Source organism: Psammomys obesus, unplaced genomic scaffold (genome assembly GCF_907164565.1).
Source record: "Psammomys obesus unplaced genomic scaffold, mPsaObe1.curated_primary_1811, whole genome shotgun sequence".
In the NCBI taxonomy this organism is placed as follows: domain Eukaryota; kingdom Metazoa; phylum Chordata; class Mammalia; order Rodentia; family Muridae; genus Psammomys; species Psammomys obesus.
In genome coordinates, this window is record NW_026596073.1 from 3,058,447 (window position 1) to 3,071,403 (window position 12,957).

Below are 12,957 nucleotides of genomic sequence, written 5' to 3' on the forward strand. Positions count from 1 at the left end.
TCAGCATCTGCTTTGATACACTCTTAGGTAGAGTCTTTCAGAGGCCCTCTGTGGTAGGCTCCTGTCTTGTTGCCTGTTTTCTCCTTCTACCAATGTCCATCCCGTTTGTCTTTCTGAGTAAGGATTGGTCATCTTACCCAGAGACCTCCTTCTTTTTTAGCTTCCTTAGGTGTACAGATTTTAGTATGTTTATTCTATCTTATAGGTCTAGTACCTACTTTTAAGTGAGTATATACTGTGTGTATCTTTCTGCTTCTGAGATACCTCACTCAGGATGATCTTTTGTAGATCCCACCATTTGCCTGAAAATTTCATGATTTGTTTTTAATCGTTGAGTAGTATTCCATTGTGTAAATGTACCACAATTTTTGTATCCATTCCTCTGTTGAGGGGCATCTGGGTTGTTTTCAGGTTGTGGCTATTACAAATGAAGCTGCTACGAACATGGTTGAACAAATGTCCTTGTTGTGTAGTTGAGCTTCTTTTGGATATATGTCTAGAAGTGGTATAGCTGGATCTTGAGGAAGCGCTATTCCTAATTGTCTGAGAAAGTGCCAGATTGATTTCCAAAGTGGCTGTACTAATTAACATTTTAAGGGAGTGTTTTCAAGGTTCAGTTCCCAGCATCTACCTCAGGTGGCTCACAACTGCCTGTAACTCCAGTTCCAGGCAGTCTGATGCCCTCTACTGACCTTCAAATGCACACACACACACACACACACACCCCAAACAAACAAGCAAACAAACAAATAAATAAATCTCTTTTTAAAAATCCTAAAGGTTTTTGTATGTCATAGTGTCACCTTATTTGGTAAGAACCAGGACTTTTTCTTTTAATGTAGTGGGATAAAGAAAAAAAAGAATAGAAATAGCAAGTGCGAGACTGTAAACAGAAAGATTTTAGAACATTTGTTCTTATTTTTATTCACATATTTGATTATGTACTAAGCTTTAATGTCAGCAACATGATATATCATTAGTGGATTAATTAACTACATTTTCTATCAAATGTTTCCCTCTTGTTGTCTTAATGGGAATAAAAAATCAAAGTGAAAAAATTGTTTAAAAATTCTGTAAAATTTACTTTAATTCCACAGGAACTAAAACTCAAAATCAAAATACACATGCATGCAAGACAGAAAGTAGACGACAAAGCTCTTTAACTCCACTGATAGGGAGCACATACTAGATTGCCACTTGCAGACCAGAGTACATAGCAAACATAACTCCATTTTAAAAATATGTTGTTATGATTAAGCTTATAGAGAAGAATCCTAAGGAAGGAAAAAAGTAGGTCACATAAGATTGACGCTTTAATTATCATTTAATAACTGCTGCAGTAGATTAAATGGCAGTATGGTTTCACATAGGACAATGTGCATCTGTAAGCACCTGCTTTACTATCACAGAGTGACCTAGACAGGCTTGGGTTATTATCTTCTTGAAACCAGGATATTGAACAAGATAAAGGCAAAATAATTTCCGGTTAATGCTTCAAGATCTGTGTTGTCTAAATGATAATCGACACAAAATGATTTGTTTTATCATATTCCCAGTATTTGTTTACTTTTGTCTCAAAATCTAAATTAGAGTTTGTAGGTTATAATAAAAAATATACTCTAAAGGAAATTACATTGAAAAAAGTTTACTCTGATAAAAACCCACTGCATTCACTTAAGACCATAAAAATACTGAACTTGGTTGAAGGCAGGTACTTAATTCCCTTAGAAATTAGAAAAAAGTAGAAAGGTTACTAAAATTTAGCAACAGATTTGTGAAAAGTGTGTAAGGAGACTATTCCAAATTATGATAATGAAGAATAAAAATATTTATGTGTAAAACTTTCAAGAGTGGATTTCAGTTATGTGTGGAGAAAGTGTTTCCATTCACTTCATGCCCAATTCTTATACCTCTGAAACCACATTAGCATATATACATACCAAGAAAATATGACACAGAAATAAATCCCACATACTTAGAAAATTATGAGATCATATATGATTATAACACCGAAAGTGTGTTGATGCTTTTAGAATGCTTTTAACTAGAATGCAAAGGTAGAGGACAAGTCATTGTGATAGTCCTGGGTATTTAGTATAGAGAGCTGGTTCAGCTCACTTTTCCTTTGACAATGATGTGTGTCTGACAATCACAGGTGAAGAAAGGCTGACTCCTTTTTCTTTTATGCCTCAACTTCTGTATTTTTGTTTTCTCCATACTCCCAACTATAGTCATTTGGTTTATTAGCTTTTTCTGCGATTTCCTACCAACAACTACTATTTAAAGCTACCGTGGTTCTATTTTGCTGTTGTTATTAAATTTCTCTTTTCCCCTATAATGTAAACTCCATATAATAGAATACTTATCTATTATGTTTCCTTCTATATTGCCACCATCCAAACATTGCTTGGCATACAACAGGCATATCACTGTGCTTACTGAAGAAATAGTACTGTAGGCTGATACACTATATACCAACAAGTACCAGACAAGTAAAACCTTATTACATATCTCTTTCTTAATCAATACTTAGCAGTCAGTTATATATCTTCTTGAATCTTGTCAAGTGAATAAAGCCTTATGTTTCCTGCCTATATTGCAGTAACACGAGGTTCAAATTGATGCAGATTTGGGGCAGATAAGTAAGCCTTCGGTTTGTCGGTCTGTGTTGTTATCAGCTATGGGCCACCATCTTCTTCATCTGCCGTTTATATGTTCAAGGACAATGTGAAGCTTATACATGAGAATTGCTTCAGGAAACAGATGGCTAGGATTTGATCCCATGTCAGACCACATTCCATGAGCTTCAGCAAGTTCCTTAAATGTTCCTTTCCATCATTTTCTTATTAAAAGATGTGGCTATATTATCAGTTATATCAATGATATCGAATATAATTCAGAATCCAAACCATGAGGAAAAGTACTCGACACGTAGGGAGAAATAAGAACATGATGAGTTTTTCTTCCTCCAAGAGTTCCTACAAAGGTCTAGTCTTGTGCTTCAATTTTCTATTACTTCTGTGAGCCAATCTCAGAGAAAATTCCCGTTTACTTATAACAGTAATCCGGGGGTCAATGATATTGATTTATATTGCAGTGCTCATGAATACTAGTGTTTCCTCCTCCTAAATCTGACCCTGAACACAGAAGTTGTCAGTAGGGAGATGTCACACAAGGGTTAATTTATGGTTAAGGTTTGGAGATGTTCTCTTGAGGTAAAATAGAAACAGGACTAGGAAAGGAAAGCATCAATGGGCTCAACAGCTTCCATTAGTGTTAGGTGAGGAACAGTGAGACACCAGAAAGAACAGGAAGAGGCAGCACCAGGCAGCTAGGGCCCAACTAAAGCTCCCGTTATTCTAATTGCGGGCGGGCCTTTGCCTCCCATTAGATACCATGGGGAAAATGAGATTACAAATCTGGCATCACAGTAAGACAGTGGTAACTAAAAGAAAACTGAGTCAGGGGCATAAGCTTTGGGATTTTTTTTTTTTAATCATAGACTGAGAAAGTGTCTGTGATTAATTTCAAAACACAAACTCAATCCCTTCAAAAATTAGCATAGCAAAAAATAATAGAATATTAAAACTTCTTCATCTTTTCAGTTCAGTGAGAAGCAGTTTAATTTCCAATGGTGACAATACATTTTGTCTGTTTGTTTCTGATAATCAAGAGCAAACTAACTCTTTCGTATGGAGATGATGATGAAACACATGATTCTCACTGAGTAGTAAGGCAATATAAACCAGGAAACAAAACATATAAACACATGCTAAATGTATAATTGTAGCCACCTAATTTAGCACCCGAGTCTTCTTTACTGCACCTGTAAAATAGAAAAATCTACTACAAAAATCAAATAATACAACACAAAAGTCCGCAATACAGAACTATGTATCAATCAAGGTAACTAATGCACCACCGAGGGTTGGGTGCAGATTACTCCATGCTAGCTTTTTGCTTTTTGTTTTGAAGCACAATTATTCACCCTGCAATCAGTTTGGACCTAGAAACTATGCATAAGAGAAGCCTGAATATGCAAATTCCTAAAATCACTCGTCATGGCACATTCCATTAAGCACGGCAATTATGTAAACATATTAAGACCCTTCTCCAGTACTTATATATACATGTATTATGAAGCCAGTATATACACTTTATGAGTTACAAGTCTTGGTTGTTGGAAAAACTGAATCAAACTGATAAAAGATGACCATAGAGTTAAAACTAGGAAGCCTCCTGTTACTACATCTATAGGGAGACATGTGTGAAGATATCAAAAAGAAAGAAAGAATAGGGAGGGAAGGAGAGAGGGAGAGAAGAAAATAAAGAGGAAAATAAAAGGAGAGAGTAGGAAGGAAAATATTCTCAGAGAAATTAGTCTTAGTGGAAGGAAGAAGCTGCAGAAAATTCCTGGAGCATTGTCATTGCCAGAGAGCTGAAATAATTTTTCTGCTCTAGGCAATGAGAAGTAAAAATGCTTCGATGCATAAGTACAGGTGTAAAAGTCAGAAGTCAAGAGAAATAAAATGGTTGCTCTGTGTTCAATATATACATGATGAAAGAATCTCAAAGGCATAGCAGGGCTCATCTTTCCTCCTTGTTCCTGGAGGAGTTAGCTCTCCCCAACTGTCAATATTCATTTTGTGTTATTTATGAGTTGCTCAAAAAGTAACTATCACTGCTTGAGAAAAAAAATCATCAAAAGATAGAATGACATACATAAAAACAATTTAAAAATTTTAAAACAGCAGTGTAGTTTGCATGTAGGGGTATGTTGGCTTTCTTTTAAAATGTCACATTTTGATTGTTAGTCTTAGACATATCTTGTAGTGATTGCTTGACTTTTAAAACTAAGTTTATGGTTTCCTATATACACATCTCCTATATACAGAGTTAAAACCCAAGTATTTTCATGCAAACAGAGTCCTGTTTACATGTACAGACTCTTAAACCTGAAATCTACAGCCTTATATCTTAATATTTGTTAAAGTAGAGTGGTGATGTGATTCTATTTATAGAAGATTCCAAAATGTTCTAGAAATGTGTTCTAATGCCCAATGGCTGCCTTTATTCATTTCTCAAATCTGATGAAAATGCTGGGGATTAGGCAGGAAGCCAGTCTGGTAAGCCAGGATCTGGCAGAAACTCAAAGTCAGAAACTGATTTCAGTGCTTTGCTACCTAGCCTTTCTACTGAGAAACTGTGTCAACTTTGCTTCTTAATAATGTTCCTAACCCAAAAGTGAAAGTCTAGAGCTGTCTCACTATGCCTGAATCCCTTGTTATACCACTTGTTCTAGCATCAAAGGCTATTAAGCCATTTGTCCAAATAGCATTTCTGTATATTTATATTTTTTTCTCAAAAATAAGTCGATAGATAATTTCTGTGCATCATAACTAGTAAATAGGGTCTTACCAACAGCTTCAATGCATAGAGTATTGGAGACCAGGACTTGGGAAAATGACACTCATTTGTCTCTTCAGTAGCAAACAATTTCTAATGCTCATCTCAGTGGTTATGACCTGCTGCCCACTGCCCTGTTGTCCTGCTGCCTCGATTGCTCATTACCTGTGAAGTAAGTTGCATGTGCAGCTTTGCTTAAAAGCACTTTGTTAAGGATGCATCCTCAAAACAGCCTTGTTCTATGTGCTGCTTCAACATAAACCCTAGAAATGTGGAATATTCTTAAGAATCTGTAGGCAAGAGGGTAAAATGTTTTACCATTTAAAGGTCTTAATCACAGACATATTTGGGTTTGAGAAAGGTATGGTTGGGAGTTCTTTTCTGAGGTAAAGGAGATGGTTGAGCAATGGTTTCATGTTGCCCAGGCTAGCCCATGTAGCTGAGAATGACCTAGGATTCCTGATCTTCTTGCTTCAACTTTCCAACTCCTGGGATTACAGATGTTTATCTCCATACCTAACTTGGAACTCCCTTTTGTATGGGCATTTCAGTCTTAATGGGCATTTCAGTATTATCCTCAGGCGTTAAAAAAAATGCTCCAGCAACTCCTGGTTTAATGGCTTTGACTTTGGATTACATAATCTGTGATGAGTTGAAAGTAATTCTTGAAGGAGACATTGTTTTATAAGAAGTTGTTTTATAAATGGCCTTAAATTTTATGTAGGCATCTGCACCACACATCAAAGGGTTAATACATGTTTTGCACAGCTGTGTATGTTCAGAGTATTGCCATGTGTTTCTGCCTTCTTGTTGATGAAGGAATCTCAAAGTAGCAATTAGTAAATGCAATTACCTGCTTCCTATCTAGGTAGGCATGGGATCACAGGTAAGGAAGAAATGAGCTTCGGGCAAAACAGGATGCTGTAATCTGCAGGGGCACCCAGGGAATTCACCGGAGGACTGAGGTGGGTTTGTCTGATCCTCTCCCTGTTACCATATAACTGACATGACGGCCATGGACAGGGAGGGTGAAGACAAAATACGAGACAGTAGTTATCATGTAAGCAATTCAGGGAAAGGATGTTTGACATTTAAAAATCCTCAATTATATTTGTCTTGGAGTATGTGTGCACATTTTATCCTTGATGAAGTAGCTGAATTGCTTAAGAGGGAAAATAAAATATTTAGTTCTCACAGAGAACGATACAGAACTAGTTTCTCCCTTTGGCAGAAATAATTATAGAAATGCTAGGCATGTTAGGATCGTTCACTAAGCTATATTTCACAAATAATAGCAATAGGTTCACAAAGCCAGGGATGCCCATTTCTGTACCATACTGGTTGAGATTTATCAGGTCTTCCAGTGAAGAATGAGTTCTTCACCGAGGCACTTAGCTGAGCGTTTTGTGTGTATCATTTGTGGTTTCAGTAGCATGCTTCTAACCTAGTACGTGGTGAGGGCTGCTGTCTGATGGGGTTGCTTTAAAAAGTCACTAAATGACATCTTACGTAAATAATCTTACCTGATTCTGATACTGGCTGAAAGGCCATCCTCACTGCATGTGAAAATTCCCCCATATCTTGTTTAGCACAAACAATTAAGAACCAGACGATACTTCTTATCTTCACACGCGTCATAATTTTCTGGAGACTTCTCTTTCAGCATAGTGCCTCCCTATGTTCGCAGTCAGTACATGCTCTCTGTCGTTAAGGCACTTACAGAAATGATCACTCTGCTAGTGATTCCAGGGCCAGTGAGCTGACACATTTCTAGGCACCAAGTGTATATTTGGAGACAAAATAAAGTCAAAGAGAGTCAGAATTGATCTACCCAATTTGAACTGGAGGTAAAAATAAATACAAAAAATATAGAAATTGTTGTTCTTTGTGAGCTTTGTGTTCTTCAGAGGCATGGCCAGAAACTCAAAACAGTATCAAAAATGTACTGTACTCCAAATTAGTTTTTATGGTGTTTCAGAACTGAATAAAAACTGAGTGTCATTTGAAAACTTTCTTTTGTGGTAGATTTTGAAAATTATATTTAAAAATGTATAAACAACATTTTAAGTCGTACTATTTCTACAACACAACGATATTTTTTCTCATTCATTTTAGGGTATGTATGTCCAAAATGCAGCCATGATGCATCGGTTCCAGGACACACATTTGTAGATATCGTCATCTGACAATGACAACCTTGCTTTAAAAGAAGAGGCTTTATTTTATTTTATTTTTTCTTAAAGCAGCAAAGTCAATGTTCCATTTATATGGATAGGAAAGAAGGAAAATTTTCTGAATTGTGATAACATAACTTTAAAGAAGCTTGTGTTCCTACTTGTCATGTATACACTTGAGTATGGTGCTGTGCAGGAGCCAGGTTATAACTGTTTACTTTGTAGCCAATGAAAGTAGTATCTCAAGACCTCTCTGAAAATCTAAAGGAAAATTGCAGTTTCTTTTTGCTTGGAAATATTAAAAGTCCCTCGAGGAAAATGCACAGGTTAAATGAAAAGGTTTGGATTAAGTTTACATAACAAAATGAAAAACATCAGTCATCCCTTGAAGAACTTAAATGTGAAAATATCATGCTATGTTCCCTACTCAAAAAAAGCAGTGATAACCAGGCCGTTCAATTACATAAAATTATAAAATGAATGAACATGTTTACCTAGATGCAAAGGGTCACTGAAACGTCTGAAAAAGCCCTGCAAACAGACTTTGTCGTCCACCATATATAAATCAGGCAAAATTATGATTTCAGTACCTTTTTATACTGAGAAGTCAGTTCATACGTCTTCCCCAGTCTTTGGAAGTATGTGCTAGTAAAAGCAATGCTCTTGATTCACACTTATTTCATCTCTAGGTATTCCTAGTCTTTATACCCAAAGACTGGCTAATGCATGCCTACCATGTTATAATCTTTCTTTGATTGGTGCTTGAGAAGTGAGTACCCTCAACTTTCAACATACTATAACTTACTGACCACTAAATTCTTGTCGCTCCAAAAACATTACATAATTTTGGAATATGTGTATATTATGAATGTTTTATATATATATATATATATATATATATATATATATATGTGTGTGTGTGTGTGTGTGTGTGTGTGTGTACATACAGCATGCATATTTGAATCCAAATTAAAATTATGTATTTATACACATTCATTTTATCCCACTTAAATAGATTTGGCTAATTTTAATGAAAATAAATTCAGCCGGGAGCATCTCATATCTATTAGAATTTCAGTGCAGATACAGTCATGACTAATAAATCATTCAAAATTTTAAACTACAAGTGAATTAGATATTTAATGAAAAAACATTACATTTTTGCAAAATGCTTGTACGATCCATAACTACATTGTACGTTGGCATGAAGTCTATGTTTCATCTGGGTTACCCATGATTTTAGATAAAATTCTCTATTATATAATCAAATTGTCTTATTTTGCTTCTTTACCCCCCAACCCACGTAATCATGTAATCATTAGCATTAGGAAGATAAATATCATGTTACAAATTAGAATTAACAATAACCCTTCCCAGGTGTTGCATAAACTGGAAAGCAGAAGGTTTGAGATTCATGTAAATTGTCTCTTTAAATCTAAATTTTTATCCTGTTAGATAGCACTGAGAACCTGTTTTGGGAATATACTCTAAGTTGATTTAATACACTGACATTAAAAGAGATGGATTGATATTATTTCAATGTGTTATTAGCCTAACAGGAAGTTCAAATTAACTTTCAAATTTCTAAGGCATTCCTCATTTTATTTATTAATCTCACAGCTCATTTTGCAAACACGATTAGGAGAAGCTACCATTTCCTACTTTTACTTTTGTTATGATCAAGTTTGATATGCATACCTTAAAAAGTAAATAGCATGTTTTCTCCGTTTTTTTAAAAAAACTTATTACAACCACCTGATAATTTAACCTGCTAGAATAGCTAACATCTTCTGTGGAGATATAAGGTTCACAACTAATATTGACAACTATCCTTGCAGTACTTTAGGATTTCCCTTCTGTAATTTCAATCTTTAGTTTTGTTAAAAAAATACCTTAAATTATAATTATCATATCTAAAGCAATACTAAGACTTTCTAAGTCATCATCTTAAAGCGTGAAAAATGAAGACTGTATGAAATTGTGACCATAAATTTTCTAAATCACTTTAAGTCTTCAATCTGTACCTTACATGTTACAATTAATTATGACTTGCAGCATATAAATGCTCAAATTTTCAGAAGTACATGAAAAAATCCACACTCAAAAGCATCTCTGTACATGATATTGATATAATTAATATTTTAGAGAGTCATACAAATAAATGTCACAAATCAAGCCCAAACTTTCACATTTCCCCAATACGATGGAAAAACAAGCAAACATAATCTTATTTTGTCCACACGCATAACTACTTCTTTCCTTTTTGTACGTCTTTTCATGTCTAAACTTGTTAACTCAGTAGCGCACACACACGAGGTAATTAAGTGGTTATCCTTTCGTCCTTGTAACTGAAAAATGTCACCTCTGAAAAGTCATACATTTCAGCAGGGACGTTACGTTTTTAAGAAGTCACTTAGGTGTTAAAGCTTTGGGGGAAATGTCCTGTGTATGTGTGTGTATGTGAGAATGAGTATGTATGGTGTGGTGTGGTGTGGTGTGGTGTGTGTGTGTGTGTGTGTGTGTGTGTGTGTGTGTCCGTGCATATGTGCATGAAGTCTGCTAAATGAGGTGAGATAACCAGCTAGAATGGAAAATGGTTTTGGAAATAATATACAATATTAATATTAATCAATAAACAAATCAGTATCACTGATGGCACGTGAAGTCAGCTCTTTTCTAAGTTTGTGTAGAAACTTACACATTAATTGCAGTGATTGATAGCGACTACCTGGGTTACCCAGTATGGAAGGTGAGATGGACTTAAGAAGGAAGGTCTTCTCTTTTTATCTCAAATAGACATCTAGAAAAAAATACGACTTGGCATTTCTCCTGATAAATCAAAAAGATTTATCTTGTTACGAGCATCTGCTGCCTTCGCTCTGCTCATGTTTTCCTGTTACACATAACTGGGTATTTCTCTTCACTCCCTCCCAGCTGACAGCAATCGCTTATCAGTCTCTAAGGAATAATAGGAAAACAAAGCTTAGATCAGAGATGATGGAATTAGAGATTGCAGAAGCTATTGTCAAGGTCTGTCTAACAAGTATGATGTACTTGACCTATTATTCTGACAGTTATGGAAGTTGTTGTTCCAATATCTATCTTTTAACAAGATGTGAGAAAAGTAAGGTTTTCTCCCCCTTAAGATCTTTTAAATCTAAGGCTCCCTTCTTTCCATTACTTCCTAAACTTTCTTCTAGCCCAAGAGGATTCTGTCAACTGAGCCTACATCTATCCTCAGAAGACAGCATGGAAATTGCAGAAACATCATTTCACAGCCACTAAATATTTTCATGTTAAAAGAAAGTATGTGTGAATGTAGCCTAAAAAGAGGTAAAACGGAATTTCATACGCAAAAGTAGCTTTAACACAAAGTTAAACATCCTGTGTTTCACCAAAGGGTTAACATCAGGGAAGTGAACATCAACATGCACAGGAAAGCTAACCAGATTAGCAACCTTAAAGTAAAATCTCCTTAATTCTGCTGTCACTTGCAGATGCTTTGAAACTTCCCATGTTTTCAGCCCTCCCACTATAAGGGCTACCAGGACAAACCTCAGGAGAGCACTGATCTAGTTTTAATTTTATAAACTCAAGAAGCCCTCAAAGTTCAGACAGTGATGTGCTATCCCAAACTGTCAGCCTCATAGGACACAGATGCAAAACAAGAAGAGTCACATAGCTGGCACTGGAGAGCGGCAGCAATTAAGCAGTTGAAAGTGGGTTGGAGTGTTGGTTTATTTTTGTTCCATTTGTAGCCTCTTGTAAGGAGGAGATAGAGTCAAACTTGACACTTCCTTTCTGAGAGCAAGAGCTGGGCTCCTGGTCTACTCTCATTCAGTTTAATCCCCTCTGAGGTTTCATTGCTTCCTGGACTCATATTTTCACAGGGGTTGCGTTCTATCCTGCCCTCCAACAGAGAGAAATCTTCCTCTCTTCTTCACTGCCCTTCTTCCTTGTAAGAAAGACAATCTCCCCGGGGTGGGGATGGGGGTAGGGGTAAAACAAAACCCTCCGCTGGCTTAGAATGGGAGGAAGGGGAGGAGAGAGGAGGGGGTTGGGGAGAGAATGGAAGAAGCAAAAAGATGGGGGATGCCCAACATTAACTCCTGGTTCTGAATCACCAGCCCCGTGCAAAGTGCTTTTCCGGGAGATGCACTTGTGCTCTCGCATTTCTCACAATAGGCTTACTGGGGGAATCCCTCCCTAGGTCTCCCACCGCCACAAACCAAGTGCACATGGGTCTTTCTGACAGATTCAAGCGCTGAGGTACCACCGGGGTGGCCGCGCTGCCAGCTGGGGCTGCCTTACCTGAAGCGAGGACCGGGAGCTGGTGCTGGTCTTGGTCCCCACTGCTCTCGCCGCGGACCGGTGCGAGGCACGCGAGTACTCTCGCTGCCTCTGCTCTCTCAGAGGGGCAGCCTGCAACACAAAAGGGGTGTGTGGGTGTGGGTGTGGGTGAGGTTTTCTAGGGCCACCAGCTGGTCCCAGCTGGCCGCCCCCACCCTACACACACCCCTTCGGGGCGCTGAGCACCCTGCCGGACCAGCAGGACCCTGGGGGCTTGCCCCAGGTACGGCTTCAAGTTGCCCACTGCCAACTGCGGATGCGGCGGCTGCAGGAGGAGGAGGAGGAGAGACACTGGGGGCTGAACTCGGTCAGAGCATCCCCACACTGCAGCTTCTCCAGGAATCCCTCCAGTGAGGAGGCGGCCGCCCATCATCTCCCAGCACCGGCTGTTGATTGGTTCCCACCACGGTACGCTGCTCGGAGAAGCCAATCAGGGGACACTAATAATAGGTGGATCCTCTCAGGCAACGGAGCCCAGCCCAGTGCTGGTAGTGTCTCTCCATCCCCACAGCGGACAGCGACCTGAAAAGAGGGGCTCAAGAGCGTGGCGGGGGTAGGCTGAACTAAGAGGGGACCAGATCTCAAGGAGAAACACTGAAAGATATTTTCTAAGCCGGGTGGGCAGACTGGATGGCCACAACCTGTTCAGTAAGCCATATGCACAGGATAAGGAGCAAGCATAATACAAAGCTTTTTTTTTTTTTTTTTTCTTTATACTTTCAATCAAAACCTGCCCTGATTCTGAGCATGCCCAGACGGCCACAGCACCCTCGGAGTTTTGATATGTGTGAGTTGTAGGTTGGAAAGGTGGGAGCTGGGACGGGAGAGAGGCAGAAGTTTGTCTTTGGCCCTCTGACCCGGCGGAGTTGAGGAAACAGGGCCGACCGAGACAGAGGTCCTTCTTGCTTTGGGAGACCAGTCACATCCTTCCGCCTGAACACGAGTGGAAAGCCGGGCTCTGGTCATGTCAGTGCAGCTAGATGCCTGGAGACTGCCCTGGAAGGGTGTGGTGGGCCAGAGACGTAGG

The 12,957-nt window shown here is 38.3% G+C and overlaps 1 protein-coding gene across 3 annotated transcripts in view; it reads right to left on the reverse strand.

Moving 5' to 3' along the window:
* Syt1 (synaptotagmin 1) overlaps nucleotides 1–12,269 on the reverse strand; it is a 585,526-nt gene extending 573,257 nt beyond the window's left edge. For all 3 annotated transcript variants that reach the window (XM_055626131.1, XM_055626132.1, XM_055626130.1), the window contains exon 1: nucleotides 11,892–12,269. The gene's annotated coding sequence lies outside the window, so the exon portion shown is untranslated. The remainder of the gene's footprint in view (nucleotides 1–11,891) is intronic.
* Between the last annotated feature and the right edge of the window lie 688 nt (nucleotides 12,270–12,957).